Source organism: Phoenix dactylifera, chromosome 4 (genome assembly GCF_009389715.1).
Source record: "Phoenix dactylifera cultivar Barhee BC4 chromosome 4, palm_55x_up_171113_PBpolish2nd_filt_p, whole genome shotgun sequence".
NCBI classification, from domain to species: domain Eukaryota; kingdom Viridiplantae; phylum Streptophyta; class Magnoliopsida; order Arecales; family Arecaceae; genus Phoenix; species Phoenix dactylifera.
The window spans coordinates 1900778-1918031 of record NC_052395.1 but is presented as its reverse complement, the minus strand read 5'-3'; positions in this window follow the sequence as shown (position 1 = coordinate 1918031).

Below are 17254 nucleotides of genomic sequence, written 5' to 3'. Positions count from 1 at the left end.
TTGCAGGTCATCTTTGGAGGCAGCCAATTCTTCTTCACCTCGGTCGCCCCATTCACTTCAATATTTACCGACTTCAGAGCAACCCGAGCCATACTCTAGCCCTAGTTTAGAATTTAGCAGCAACAGATTTTAAACCTACATAGCACTGAAGTCTCCAAGCTGGTAGGATTTTAAACCTACATAGCACCTGAAGTCTCCAAGTAGGTAGCCTCCCTTTTCAAGAGTCAGACATCTTTGTCACGAGATGACTCCTCCTCGGTGTCATCTGATCAGCTACATCTCAATCTTTGTCGTCAAAACTGCAGCATATGACAGGAAATTTGCCGAGCATCAATCCTTTCTTGTAGTACCCGTGGTCAAGACCACCGCTCACCTTATCTTCTCGCTTTCTCTCCTCTCTCACATTTTCACCATCATTCCTCCTAACCATCATCTTGTACCATTTTATCATTCCCTCTCTTGCTTTTCTGAGAGAGAGAGAGAGAGAGAGAGAGAGAGAGAGAAACAGAAGAGAAGAAGAAAAAGAAGAAGAGTTGCGTGTAACTTCAATTACAGAGCTAGATCTAAACAGCTCCGAAGTCATCCCCAGGCTGCCAAGAAACGCAGCTACCAAGGTCTCCCACAAAACAGAATTGCCTCCCCTAATTAATGTTCTCTGATGATGCGTACAACAGCAGCCATCCATCCATTCCACGGACAGCTCCACCATGGTTAATTTGGAACTCCCAAACTTCTTTTTTTTTATTGCTAAAAATAGGAGGGGAGAGAGGTGAAACCCCATCCGCATAACAATCCCACTGGGCCTCCTTCTACCAAGAAATGTTTGATGCGGGTAGACGGAATGGCATCCTTTACTCATACCCTCTCCGACCCGTGAGTTGCCCACGTGTGAGTACGTCACCCCAACGCCACCTCAGTATCGGCGGACTAGATGGCAACTCTATCGGACAGAAATTGTAACTTGCTATCCTCTTGCCTAGCAGGCAAAGATTTACCTATGTTCAAAGACTGATTCAATTCGGATCGACATGAGGGTCCAACTCCATTGCATTGCCAGAATCCATGTTGTATATTTAAAGCAGGCGAGGGGCATCCGATCTCCATATTTAATCGATGCCACGCGTTTCGAACCTGGGCCACTCCGGTAGAATTTTAGCTCCGTTCCAACCGTGCTACCACCTTGGTGGCGAACTGCCAAGTTTTAGCCAGGCGGTTTAAAGCCACTAAATTTCTCATGCCTCCTGTTATCTCGTGTCGGGGAGAGGACTCCTCGTAAGCAAGCAACACGAGCCAATACAAGGCCAGGAATTTTTGATATGAAGAAGTAATTAAAGATTTTGGGTACTTAGATATAGCAATAAAATGTACCACAAAGTTAACAGAATAAGATAGTAATAGTTAGTGCCGTATCCTACGGCGTAATCCAATCATGTAATCTGAATTATAAAAGATAGTGATGATGTAAATGCTGCAGCCTTCCTCACCAAAATAATAATAATAATAATAATAATAATAATAGAGTAAAAAAGAAGCTGCAGCTCATATCGTTATCAGCTGATAACCCTCTGCGAGAAAATGCTTTAATTTTCCCATACACATGATCTGTGTATGACACCCTAGAACTATCTAAGCCTCTAAAGAAATTACAGCATCAACTATGATATTTTATCCCCCAACCTCTCTCCAAAAAAAAAAGAAAAAAACTGCAAGTTCTTAAAACAAATCTAAATTCCATGCAGAACATATCCATGAGCAAGCAATGGAATAGTTTATGGCAGGTTCAGCAGCAATTCTTCACAAGCAACATACCAGCATCTAAATCGAGTCTAATGGAAAAAATAACTCTGGCTATGGATGCAGAGCCTAAAGGTGAAAATCCACAATCACATTACAATGAGCAAAAATTTAAATGATGATGATGATGATGATAACAGTCCATCATTGAAGACAAATCTCTCAGGGCATTTAGATTTCCGACCGTGCAAGACAAGAAAGCATGACAGATATCTGCATTGATGATATAAATGGATTTTCCAAGACCCTCATTTAAATCACGTCTCATAGCTTTTGCTTAATCAACCCTCAAAGGAATTCATTCTTCCGCACAATGACAATAGATGGTCAAGATGTTTTTGTTCTGCATACGATAATTTGGATTCCCAGAAATCAAAAGATTCACATTTCACTATATTAGTCATGCCTTGATGCTAGTAAGATCCCCCAGAAAAATAAAAAGTATCAAGTCCCCAATGCCTACAATCCTCATTGTTCATGTGCAAATCAAAACCAGACATAAACAGCAACCTTTTATCCTTGCTTAATTGATCCTCAGGATTCTCCATATTAACAAAAAATAAATTCTTTTCCAAAACCTTCTAACTTGATTTTAAAGATCAGAAAAAACAAACAGGTCAAGTTTAAATTAGGTTCCTTTTCTACATTATGATAACAGCAATTTTGGCTGAGTAGTTAAAAGTAACTAAAGGAAACATTGGGAACCTTCCCTTAAAATATCTCAGGGAGAATATAAGATGTTTTTTTTTTAAAAAAAAGTAAAAGCAAATAAATTTATTAAAAGCTTCCATACGAGGTGGTACAATTGTTTGGCCAGGCATTATGATTTCAAATATTCATGACGCACACATCATTCTAAAACAGCAACTGAAAATTCAAGAATACAACATATATCTAATATAAGTTACCACGATGGTCGAAGTTCTAGACAGGCTATAAGGTTGCAAATGAGAAGCAAATATAACTCAGCAAAAATTTGTAATAAATAACTGTATGTATCATATGGTTGGTTTGCCCTGAATCTACTTACATTAATCAGTAACACCATATGGAGAGGTATTTTGTGAATATCAGTACTGTCTCAGCAAGGACAACCACAATACGTTAAAAATAGTCACTGACCCCATTAATAGAAAAGTGGAGATTAACACATCTCTATTTTCCATACGACCGTGCAGATTAATATGATGCCATAAGGCATGTGCATCATGATTGCTGATAATATTTACAGATGCAGAAAATCACACTGCACTAACCAAAGATCAGGTCTATTACACAAATAGTTTTGCATCGACACAAATACGAGAATTAGATTTAGACACATGTCTAAGTATCTGACTCACTAAGAGGAAAAAAAAGAAAATATGGGAAAAGCAATTTTAATTAAATTATATATTTATCTTTCAATATTGTATGAAATAGAATATTAAAATATATATTATTTGTTAAAATCTTTCACTTATGTTTTCCAAACTACCTTTTTTTTGTTGAGAGATACACGAAAAAAGATATTTTGCAAAGATATTTCAATATCTACATCCTTGACCAATCTCTAATGGTGGATTGAACTCATAATTGAAAGAGTCAAATTATCCAACTATAAAAGCTGGAAAAAAGAGCTAGGTATCCAAGAATCCGATGCATATCTCATTCGGATATGTATCCGAAACGTATTCTTGGAGCTGGACAAGAGTGTCGTGTAACATAGCAGCAAACATGACTTAGGTGAACATCAACATTATGCTAACCAGCCTGATGTTGCCTCAAACACAAAAATTCTGGGAATTATATATCCTTAGTTCAAATCATGAAAAGTCTTGAGAGCTAACCCAATTTCATCATCCAATAACCATAGTTATCATCATCACTATAGGAAGTCCATTAACATCACTACCATAGTCATCATCCATCTAGTATCCACTTGTCTTTAAATCATGCATAATTATGTCCATGTATTTGCAACCATGCTACTTTCATGAAACAGGGTAAGAGTTTATATCGTGGTACATGCAAGGGGTTATGCAAACATCATATCATCATCTGAAACAGAAACTGCTTGCTTATTTCCTCTCTTTATTAAGTTTTCTTTCTTGTCCCCACCAGTTGAGCTGAACTATTCAAAGAGATGCTTGACATTGTTAATTCCACTTTTACCTTCACAACTTCTGATCAGGGCCTTTCTTAAAATAGTATCCCCTATTCGATGATTTGTATTTTTAATCACTGGGAACCATACATTGAATAGCTACTGATATCCATTCTTCATTTACAAGTGACATAAATAACTATTAAAACAAGCAACAAGTCCAATATCTAATAACAAAGCCAATCAAACTATTTGACCATTGGAGAGAACTTCCAACATCCATGCAGGTAGCAACAGCTCCAATAATACAAACTACACAGCACGCCTAAATTTCTCTCTGTGAAAACATGTTGCACTGCAATGAACTTAACATATTTCCACTATCCACCAACCACTTGAACAGCCAATTGTTTTATTTATGCTCTACATCACCACCATATGAAATTTCATACTCACATTGGTCTCGATATGCTTGTGAACAATTTAGACCTAACCTTAACTTAATATGCTTTAAATACCTTGGCACATTCCCTGGACACGTTTTTACAACATTAGTTCAAAACATACAAGTCTGAAGTGTGCAATTTAACTAAATGTTACCCTTTGAGACTTGCTGGTTCGGTAGGTGAACCGTTGTCTCCCATGCTGTTCTCCAGCCAACAAATGCTACAAGCTGTGCCCTGAATACAAACTGCTGTATCTCCTGACCTGCTAGTGAGTTTCGGCAAGGATTGTCAAGGAACGGCTAGGGAGCTCATTAGGGCTCAAGCTACAGCAAGGACATTCAGCCCTTCCCTATTCTTCCTCCTCTTCTCCCAACAAGCCCACTTTGCTACAATTTTGGTTGTTTTTTCCAATCATAGGTTCCTATTGTCTTGTTTTGTTTGCGTTTGTTTCTATAGGGTAAATTATGTGCAGGCGGAATAATAAATAAATAAAAAAATTTACTGACCTCTGCCCATGCTGTTCAAGCACGAAGATGTCGCACCAGGGAGAGAGAAGAGAAGAGACCCACGAGAGAAAGAGAGGAGAACCCGGATCTTCTAACCTATGCAGGACTTGAGTACTTAGGTGATGGATCCACAGGCTTATTTGTAATGCTAGGTTAGGGACCCATATCCTTATCTTTAAGGTTTATCTCTAATAGTTTCCATCCATCACGGAAACTACCAGATAAGATAAACTCTTCTTTATTTGATTGGATTTAAATCACCATTTAAACGAGGCTTATCTTGATGCGGGATAAACTGATCAAGTGGGTCACTCAGTCTCCTAATTCAAGGAGACGTACTAACATTCTCCCACTTGGCTCATGTGACATAAGGTGATAAAACTGTATTATGGCGATAAAATTAAATTTATCGAATCTTGCAACCTTTAACTTTGTCAACAAATACCACTACATGAATCATAGCGGTTATATCTCATTATGAAGATATTTCCTTCCATGTATTACAATATAGGATATTGTTGATGTGTACTTTATAAGATATATTCATATCTTACTAAATGACTAAATAATAGTCCCTTAAAGTCCTTTCTTTATGTATCAAAAGATACCATAGATGACAAAAGATAAACTTTATGTGCACAACCATAGTCATGTATTATTAATCAAAGCTGTAAGCATTGTTCCAAAATGTGAATACAAAATGAGAGAAAAAGATCATACATCAAATAAGCTAATAAGTCCCATATGATCTACATGATCAGTGTAAACTTTAGCCGACAATGCTTTAGTCATGAGATCAACAATCATCAGCTCGGTACTGATAGTACTGATATATTCAATAAACACATCTCCAGATCTTACTTTATCTCTCACAACCAAATACTTTATATCTTGTGCTTATTATGGCTGCCACTCTTATTATTCTTAGAGAAAAAACTGCAATCATATCATCACAATAGATCTTTATTGGCCTTGATATAGAATCAACAACCTTAGTCTGCTATGAAATTCCTTAGCTATATAGCCTGTGAAGTCGCTTCATAGCATGCAACAAATTCTGCTTCAATGGTTGATGAAGGAGTTATAGACTGCTTGATGCTTCTCCATGATATAGCTCCCCAGCAAGAGAAAAACATATCCTGAAGTAGACTTCCTTGTATCCGAACATCCGCAAAATCTAAATCTGAATATCGACAACCTCCAAGAAATCTATATGTCTATAAGTAAGGCTTGAAGTTCTTGGTTCTTTGTAAACCCAAATCACTGGCTGCAATCAAAATATCATCCTGATGACCCAAAGATTGATTTTGATGATCACAAACCTTGAAGTATAATTACTAATGTTTATGTTGCAAGGAGAAAGATATTTATTTTGCAAGGAACATAGCAAGTTGGAAGAAGGCCTCCAAAGCTCTCAAGTTGGAAGAAAGCTACAATTTATTGGCCAAGCTTAAAGTTCAAAGGATTCAATTTGGAAGAGTAAAATCAAAGAAAAAATTCAAAAGAATAGTCTTCGAGTCGACTCCTGAGGATTTCGAGTCGACTCCAATGTTTACCGAGTCAACTCCGGAGAAGTTTGAGTCGATCCTAGGAGTCACAGGCAGAAAAGTCAGAGAGCAGTTTTCGGGTCTGAGATTCGAGTCGACTCCAGTGGAACGCGAGTCGACTCCGATGGTTGGTAGGTCGACTCCAAAGAAAGCAAGAGTCGACTCTCAGCGGAACACAAGGAAAAAGTCAGAGAGCATTTTTGGGACTCTGAGATTCGAGTCGACTCCCGCATTGCACGAGTCGACTCCGAGACTCGCGACCATCAACAGACAGAAAACAAGTTACTGCCTCTGAGATTCGAGTCGACTCCCAGACAGCTCGAGTCGACTCCAAGACAGCTTCACATCAAAAAGGCAGAAGACCAAGTTTCGCAAACTGAGAGCCGAGTCGACTCCAAGGAAGTTCGAGTCGACTCCAAGACTGGACGAGCCAAAAGACAGAGGATCGAGAGTTCGGACTTTGAGATTCGAGTCGACTCCAGGACAGTCGAGTCGACTCGAGAGGACAAATTCAAAATTGGATCCACGGACTTCAGTGGATGAGCCGACTCCGAAATTGCCAAGTCAGCTCCAGAAGTTGGCGAGTCGACTCCGGGTTAAGACGAGTCGACTCCCAGTCGAGGATGCACCATAATTCAAATTTGGAACAGTGGCCGAGTCGTCTCAGTAAAGCGCGAGTCGACTCCGATCCAACGGTAATATTGTCAGGAAGTGCAGACTGTGTCCACGGCTCTATTTTTGTTTCTAACGGCTATATTCTTGTTTTCCACGCCATCTAAAGCTATAAAAACAAGAAGAGAGCTAGGAGAGAACTCATGAAAGTGGGAGAAAACATTTAGGAAAGAGATTACAAGGAAAATCTCCATAAGCACAAAAGGGCCATCCAAAGAGAAATAGAGAGAAGAAGAGCTTCCAAGTGAATCCCAAAGCTTCCTCTCCATCAGTGTGCTGCCTCGGTGATCCTCTACTTCGTGCCAAATCAGAAGAGGGTCAAGTAAAGAAGAAGTCGAGCTCTTCATCTTCAAAACTCGTTTGAGGACTTCACTTTACTCTATTGTTTATATTGTTACATTTGCTTGTTTAAGAAGCTTTGATTTGTTTTAAACTTTGTTTTATTATCTTGTAACTTGATTCAATCACGGGATTGAATCAAGGGGTTAAGGTTTGTTGGTGAGCCAAGGGAAAACCAACGGTGTAAGGTTTGTTGGTGAGCCAAAGGGAAAACCAAGGAGATAGGTTTGTTGGTGAGCCGAGGGTAAAACCAACGTGTAAGGGTTTGATTGTGATCCCGGGAAACAATCGGAGTGTTCTAGTCGGTGAGCCTGGGAAAACCGACCGAGTTCGTTGTGACCTCGTAAAACAACAAGTTGGGTTGTGAGCTGTAAAACAACCGGCTGTAATCTGTAGGATTATAGTGAAATTCCAAGAAGTCTTGGGGAGTGGATGTAGGTGCTGGGGTGCACCGAACACTATATGTTTGTTTGTGTTTGTATGCTTCTGCTTATTGTCTAACCAACACACTCACTTACTTAGATAAACTGCTTGCTTAACTCTTATCTGCACATCCTTTAGTTGCAAGCATATTTAATCAAGTCACATTCTATACATCAAATTGTTGCTAAGTTTAACTTTCACTGCGCATATTTACAACTTAGCATAATTAATCAAAAAGTATAGAAGTAGCTTAAAGTTTTAAAAGACCCAATTACCCCCCTCTTGGCTTGTATCTACTGGGCAACAAGTGGTATCAGAGCCAGGTTCTCTATAGTTTCTTGCCTTGTGTTTGACCTAACCGTCAAAGAGCCAAAGATCATGACAACTCAAATAGATAGTTTTCTAGGAGAAGGACAATCAATTGATACACCTCCACTATTTAATGGCATAAATTATACACATTGGAAAATACGCATGCGCATTTTTATTCAATCACAAAACTATTATTTATGGAAAATCATAATAAATGACCTTCACACACTCTCTCAAACTATTAATGAAAAGGACTTAGCACAATTGAATGCTAATGCTATGAACATATTATATTGTGCTATTCAAGAAACAAAGTTTAATGAAATTTCTGCATGCTTATCTGCTAAGGAAATCTGGGATACTTTAGAAAATATTTATGATAAATCTCAGATTAGCTCACATGTGCTTCAATTGCATACTAACAATGAGACTGCAGAAAAAGGTGTTGAATCTCCCACCTCAGTCGAGTCGACTCCAAGTATTTCAGAGTCGACCCTCAAGTTAACCGAGTCGACTCCAATTATGTCCGAGTCGACTCCGAGGCAAACCAGCTTCCTAAAGACAAAGAAGAAGAGGAAGCAAGAAGAAAGGAAGAAAGAGGTAAAACGCAAGAAAGCCTTGACCAAGAGAAAGTCAGACAAGGATTTGAAAGTTAGGAGCAACAATGAACCACAAGAGGTAACTAATTTATGTCTTATGGTACAAGAAGATAAAGTAGAATCTGAATCTAATCTTACACCAAATGAATTTCATGAAGAATATTCTTATAATGAACTTTTGAATGCTTTTCATGATTTGTATGGTGAATGTAGAAAACTAGCTATGAAGAATAAAAATCTTAAGAAACTAACTTCTGAAATGAAAGCTTAAGGTCGTTTTTCAGAAGATTGATTCAGAAAATATAACTTAATTAAAGAAAATCAAAACTTAAGTAAAGAATTAATCAATTAAATCTGTTATTAACAAATTCACCGTAAGCTCTGAAAGATTAAAATGATGTTTGAAAGCCAACATGCTGATTTTGATAAATCAAAATTTAGCTTGACTCCTTCACTTAGCCATAAATCTCTAGAGAAAAGGTTATCAATTTACCGAGCAAACCATTAATAAGATAACTTATTTCAAAAATGAAAAGGATGGGAATAACAACTTTACCTATCGTTCTAGTATAATTAAATCAAATGGTAAAGTTATTACTATTAAACAGATATGGGTTCCAAAGGAACCATATGTCCTAACTCTCAAGGACTCAAGCAAGCTTGGGTACCAAAATGAGAAAATGAGGATGTCACATAGGTGTACCAAGGTACCCATGGAACATAAAGAAACTTAAAAAGTTATTAACAAAAAAATAATAATGAAATCAGTAATTCTTGCATCTCATCATTATTTGTGCTTTAGTATTTGATATGATTTGCTAGTAGTGATAATTTTGTGATATAGAAATACTTTTGGAAATATAATCAAATCATTTCATTTTACTCACTAGTGGATAAGGTGCTAAATGATTATCAACTTATTAAGAATACTCTATGAATTCTCTATATGCTTGATTGAGAGTTTTTATCTATGGCATTATTGTTTATTGATCATAGATATGATAATGTGTATTGGTATGCTTTTGAATATATGCACTATGAATACCAAGATTAAAGAAACCATATTTGGCATATGAAATCAGCTCATGCTAGTATGTATTAATCTCAAAGACCTTGCCATAGGCTTACTTAGATTATCCTCTTAAAGGTCAAAGTTTTTACTATGCATGCTAACTAAGAAAACAACCAAAAATAATTTCTAAATCTAGAGATGTTGTTTCCATCACTAAGTTTTCACAAGCTTACATTGGATTTGTTTTTGGCAGTAAAATTAAAGTATTTTCTACATTTGCTAAATCTTGTGAAAGGGATCAAATGAAAAAGGTTTGCAAACTATGAAAGTAAAAGAAGTATCATGGCATAGTGATTGAAAACCAATTTTGTGTTAAGTTGTGCACAGAAAAATAATATTTTCAGCACAAGGACACCTTAAGTAAAATAGGATTAATAGAATTCTTGAAGAAATGAAAAAGACAATTGTGTATGATAGTCATCTACTTAAATGATTTTTTAAAAAAGCTATCATCACTGCTTGTCATACATATGATTTCTATTAGATCTATTTTTGATGAAAACTCTTTTGATCTTCTGAAAAATGGAAAATGAACCATTGCATATCTTTCATATTTTTCAGTCGTACATGTTATGCTTGATATGTTCTCTTGAAAAATATGCCAAATCTAATAAAGATATTTCTATCCTTGGATATCATTCATCAAGCAATGCATATAGAACATTCATGAAAAATTCTAGTTGTAGAAGTATCAATTCATTTTATTCTTTATGAGACTAATGATCTATTATCAAAATACTAAAATCAAATTATATGGTTAAATCTTTTACATATAACAATCTGAAAACTTGTTAATTAGAACAAATTGGATTTTTCAGATATACACTTAATGATGACTACTAGAAGATTAAATAAGAAAAGATGAATAGATCTTGATAAGATTCTTGCATGATTAGAAGTAAAATCACATTTATCATTTGTTTGCTTTATAAACGTTATATCCTATCAAATGAGTGTGTAGAATGGACTCCTATGTGCCTACTTTATATATGTTAGATAACCACCATATTTGAAAACACTCATTACAAATATGATAAAGCATTATATGATTTGAAACAAGCATCAAAAGCATGATATAAAAGCTTAAGCAACCTTTTTGATAGAAAGTAATATGATAAATCTATGTATCAAAAGGAAGAATCTGTGACATTATTTTTGGTTCTACTAATAAGATTTATATTTTGATAAGCTCATACAAGGTGAGTTTGAAATATGTATGATGAATGAATTAACATCTTCTCTCAAACTCCAAATTAAGACAAACAGGAAAGGGGATCTTCATTGACCAACATTAGTCCACAAGAAACTCTTATAGAAGATTGGCATGAAGAAGGTATATCTATGACCCATCTTGTAGAATTTGAAAAGGATGAGCAAAGTAGATCTATTGTGTTAAAGCTGTATTGAAGCATGATAGAATAATTATTTTATCATACAGCTAGTAGACCAGATTGTATGCTCATTATGTGACCGTGTGCAAGACTTCAATCTAACTTTAATTAATCATATTTTATTGATAACAAATAAATCATAATCTGAATTTTGATAGAAACAAATGTTTAAGATAAATTGATTAAAACATAGTTAACATATCTTATTGATAATTATCTTAAGCAAATAGAATCTAAACTAAATTGACTTGAACTATCTTGGTTAATGAATCTATCTCTTTAGTTCAAATGATATGTGCTTGCTTATATTTAGGCAATCTCTTGAGTAAAGTGACTCAACATGCAACTATTGTCATATCTTATATTGAGTCATCTAGTTAAAAAATATATATGTTGGATGAATGCTTTGTATCTTAAAGAAACTAATGACCTTCCTTCAAGAAAGAAAAATGAGAAATTTCAACTTGAAGGATATCTTCATGTAAGATACACTAAACATTCACATGCAAACAAGAGAGAGGATCTTCTTCAGCCAAAAGTTCACACATAAGAAATCTAGTTTGGCTTGAAGAACATATAATGAATAGGTAATTTAGATACCTTTCTCACAAATTAATTGAGCAAAGTCAATAACTTAAATCTTATTATGGCATGATTAAATTCTTTAATTATTAATTTTTGATATCATGTCTATATGTGTATTGACTGACTTATACTTTTAGAAATTATTTCATGGTTTGCCCAAACTAAAATATATCTTTGCCTATGTCATAACCATGAAATACACAAGTATATGCTTAAAATTTTGATGTAAAATAACTTGTGAGAAGTTATGAATCCTTGAGCATAATGAAAATGTTGTTTGCATAATACATCTATATGATACATAAGATTAATCTCTTTCTGCTACTCTTTCATGTAAATTACTTGAGAATAACAAAAAGGAGAGAGATAAAGAAAAGAAAATGGACATTGTTCAAGAGATAAAAATCTGAGTAAAGGCAAATACTTCAATCTTAAGGAAAAGCAAAACAAGCATAATACGGAACATTTGTGAGACTTGGAAGAGATAAAATCTAATAATTACACTTACAAACAGGGAAGTTTGAAGTAACATTTTAACCTTTCTATATTGCTCATCATAGGGATGGTGCCAATGGGGAGGCTAGTGGTAGTACCCGGCACTATTTGACCCAACTATTCGGTGTAGGGCATATTAGGGACGGCACAAGAGGGAGGCTAGTGGTAGTACCTCGTGCCCCTTCCCAACTCCACCGGATAGGGAGCAAATAGAGTATAGAGCATAAGAAAGTAAAAAAAAAAGACAAAGTAAATGAAAGTATATAAGAAGAATCAAGTCAAATTTTTAATCACTTGAAAACACACTTTAAGGATGAAATCATGCAAGATTATATTTAAATAGGGGGAGTTTATTTGAAAAGAATTGATTTTGATCCTTGACATGCTTGTTCTTATATTTTAATGCATGACTTAACACATAAATTTTGCATATGGTGATGTTCTTGATTATGGGTTCTCAATATTTTGTAATGTTCATGATTGAATGTTTGAAGTTATATGAATATTTTTATTTTATTTCAGATTTGTCATTCACAATCATTGTAAAATCTGAAAGTAAATAAAATTGTAAAAGGAGAAGAGAAGATATATCTATTTAGGAAAATGAATTGATTTTGTTTTCTTTCAACTTGCCTAATTTTAGTAATAATGTTCTAATTCACACCAAAATCAACATAAATACAAATATTCTGAATATGCTCTTATATGTTTGAAATATTGTTTTCAATCGTAATGATTTAAGATGAGCTACAATGTGGAAGATACATATCTCAAATTATGATTTGAAAGCTCTATTGAAAATCCTATGTAATTCAGAATCTGATTTTGTATAAAAGCTTAAACTCAATATGATTTAAATAAAATTTTAATGTAAGAAAAAGAATTAATTTTGATGCCTTTGATTGCTCCGATACGCATCCGAAACATATCATTTCTTATCTTCAAAGTATACTAATATTGGTTCAAATGATGTGTCTTTCGATGATCTTGATTGCAAACAAAATTTTAAATATATGATTTATTTTGATATTAAAAATTTATTGTGTTCATGTATACATTGCTGAAAAACTATGATTAAGAAATTGAGTTCTATAAATATATATACCTCAATGATCATCTATATGTTTTTCTCCCTACATTATTAAAACTTCCATCAATAGAGTGAATGATCTTAAAACTAGAAATATTTCAGCTCACTCAAATGACTCTAAAAGAAAGAAAATGTAAATGCGTTGAAAGAAACTGAGCTTCAAATGAATCATTTTCTGATTAATATTTCATACATTTTCTCTAAGATTAAGAGAAAGCATAACTTGTTCGAAAGGATTAGAAAGAGTATTACTATAAATTTTGAATAATTCTAGATCACTCTACATTCTCGATATTACAGAATTTCAGTGTTATTCACGTTTATCACTATAAATCTGAAATTCAACAAAAAATGATTAAAGAAGAATGCATCTTTTGAGGGGGAGCTTTAGATATTCAGTATCTATCCTAAAGACACTTTATTTTGATGCATACTTTGAATTTTATGGATTGATTTTGATGAACCTCCTTATATTGCAAGACATGCTTTAATTACCTTGAGATGAGTTCTATAAAGGTTGTCTTATCTCAAACCTTGAGTCTTATGAAAATAAGCTGAAACTTATAGAAAATATATTTTTGAGATTGACAATTTTTTGAACATTATCTTAGGATTCTAAACTCTTAAATGGAATGATCAATTGAGGGGGAAAAGAAAATTTCAGAAGGAGAGGTCTTATGGAACTTAATCGCATAAATCTATAACTAAAGGAGAGAGAAAGAATACTAAATGAAAAGTGATTCTAATACTCTCCAATATGTATCATCTGAAATTTAAATCTGAAAATCTTTATGATACACCTTGAGGCGTGTTATTTGGTTAGTATATCTCATGCATCACTCTGAACCAAATTGCAAATCTTAAGAGCCTCTAATTTAATGAAAAAGGGGAGAATAATGTATTAAATTTTCTTGAGTATCTCTTAGAAAATCTATTTTGAACTTCACTAATGAGTCTAATTGGCTTGCTTTTGGAACTTCAATTTTGTGCAAATTCATTATTTTATGTATCAAATTGTGCTTATTTTCTAAAGAAATAAAAGAAAGTCTTTAAAAGAGCTCTAAGATGTATCAAAAATTGCATGAATGTATATTTTGATATTTGTGCCCCAATGCTCCTATTATCATAAAAGAACTTTGAAGTCATTAAGAAAATTAATTAATTGCTCTCATGGTTGATAAAATACTTAATAGATTGGGCAAAAGGTCCTAAATGAACAAGCTTTCATACTTATTATTGAAGAGAGGTTAGATTTCCATTCGTGTGGTACTTCTTGAATTAACTTAAGAAAGATTCCACCTACACTTGCTTAGAAAACTATCTGTGGTATCACATTCGATGTGTTCTGCTCTGAAATTGGCTCTGAGTTAATCTGATTCTAATATTATTGCCTTGAGTTATATGATTCATATCCTTGCAATAATTTGACTTGCAAATCAGAGTACAATAAGGAAAAGAAATATATGAGCATTCTGATCTTTGTGCTTAATGTTTCACTATCTTTTTGATGTTGTCAAAAAGGGGAGAAATCTAAGTATATGCTCATAATGCCTTTGTTTGAATTGAATACAAAGCTTAAATTGAAATATGTTGATTGTGTTAAGCTGATTAAATCTAAAGCATTATCATGAAGTATGTTTTTTAAATATACATGTTTCTACTTCATGCAACTTAGCTATGTATTACTTCTAGAAAACAATATCTTTTATATTGCATATACTCCAAGTTTTGTCATCATCAAAAAGGGGGAGATTGATGACCCAAAGATTGATTTTGATGATCACAAAACCTTGAAGTATAATACTAATGTTTATGTTGCAAGGAGAAAGATATTTATTTTGCAAGGAACATAGCAAGTTGGAAGAAGGCCTCCAAAGCTCTCAAGTTGGAAGAAAGCTACAATTTATTGGCCCAAGCTTAAAGTTCAAAGGATTCAATTGGAGGAGTAAAATCAAAGGAAAAATTCAAAAGAATAGTCTTCGAGTCGACTCCTGAGGATTCGAGTCGACTCCAATGTTTACCGAGTCGACTCCGGGAAGTATGAGTCGACTCCTAGGAGTCACAGGCAGAAAAGTCAGAGAGCAGTTTTCGGGTCTGAGATTCGAGTCGACTCCAGTGGAACGCGAGTCGACTCCGATGGTTGGTAGGTCGACTCCAAAGAAAGCAAGAGTCGACTCTCAGCGGAACACAAGAAAAAGTCAGAGAGCTTTTTGGGACTCTGAGATTCGAGTCGACTCCCGCATTGCACGAGTCGACTCCGAGACTCCGCGACCATCAACAGACAGAAAACCAAGTTACTGCCTCTGAGATTCGAGTCGACTCCCAGACAGCTCGAGTCGACTCCAAGACAGCTTCACATCAAAAAGGCAGAAGACCAAGTTTCGCAAACTGAGAGCCGAGTCGACTCCAAGGAAGTTCGAGTCGACTCCAAGACTGGACGAGCCAAAAGACAGAGGATCGGAGTTCGGGCTCTGAGATTCGAGTCGACTCCCAGGACAGTCGAGTCGACTCGAGAGGACAAAATTCAAAATTGGATCCACGGACTTCAGTGGATGAGCCGACTCCGAAATTGCCAAGTCAGCTCCAGAAGTTGGCGAGTCGACTCCAGGTTAAGACGAGTCGACTCCCAGTCGAGGATGCACCATAATTCAAATTTGGAACAGTGGCCGAGTCGTCTCCAGTAAAGCGCGAGTCGACTCCGATCCCAACGGTAATATTGTCAGGAAGTGCAGACTGTGTCCAACGGCTCTATTTTTGTTTCTAACGGCTATATTCTTGTTTCCACGCCATCTAAAGCTATAAAAACAAGAAGAGAGCTAGGAGAGAACTCATGGAAGTGGGAGAAAACATTTAGGAAAGAAATTACAAGGAAAATCTCCCATAAGCACAAAAAGGGCCATCCAAAGAGAAATAGAGAGAAGAAGAGCTTCCAAGTGAATCCCAAAGCTTCCTCTCCATCAGTGTGCTGCCTCGGTGATCCTCTACTTCGTGCCAAATCAGAAGAGGGTCAAGTAAAGAAGAAGTCGAGCTCCTTCATCTTAAAAACTCGTTTGAGGACTTCACTTTACTCTATTTGTTTATATTGTTACATTTGCTTGTTTAAGAAGCTTTGATTTGTTTTAAACTTTGTTTTATTATCTTGTAACTTGATTCAATCACGGGATTGAATCAAGGGGTTAAGGTTTGTTGGTGAGCCAAAGGAAAAACCAACGGTGTAAGGTTTGTTGGTGAGCCAAAGGGAAACCAACGGAGATAGGTTTGTTGGTGAGCCGAGGGTAAAACCAACGTGTAAGGGTTTGATTGTGATCCCGGGAAAACAATCGGAGTGGTTCTAGTCGGTGAGCCTGGGAAAACCGACCGAGTTCGTTGTGACCTCGTAAAACAACAAGTTGGGTTGTGAGCTTGTAAAACAACCGGCTGTAATCTGTAGGATTATAGTGAAATTCCCAAGAAGTCTTGGGGAGTGGATGTAGGTGCTGGGGTGCACCGAACCACTATATGTTTGTTTGTGTTTGTAATGCTTCTGCTTATTGTCTAACCAACACACTCACTTACTTAGATAAACTGCTTGCTTAACTCTTATCTGCACATCCTTTAGTTGCAAGCATATTTAATCAAGTCACATTCTATACATCAAACTGTTGCTAAGTTTAACTTTCACTGCGCATATTTACAACTTAGCATAATTAATCAAAAAGTACTAGAAGTAGCTTAAAAGTTTTAAAAGACCCAATTCACCCCCCTCTTGGCTTGTATCTACTGGGCAACACATCCATATATAGGACTAGAAAAATATATTTACTCCCACTCACCATAAGGTATATACACTGATTAACAATGTTCTCCGTAAAACCATATGAAGTAACAATGTTGTGAAACTTAATATACCATTGACGG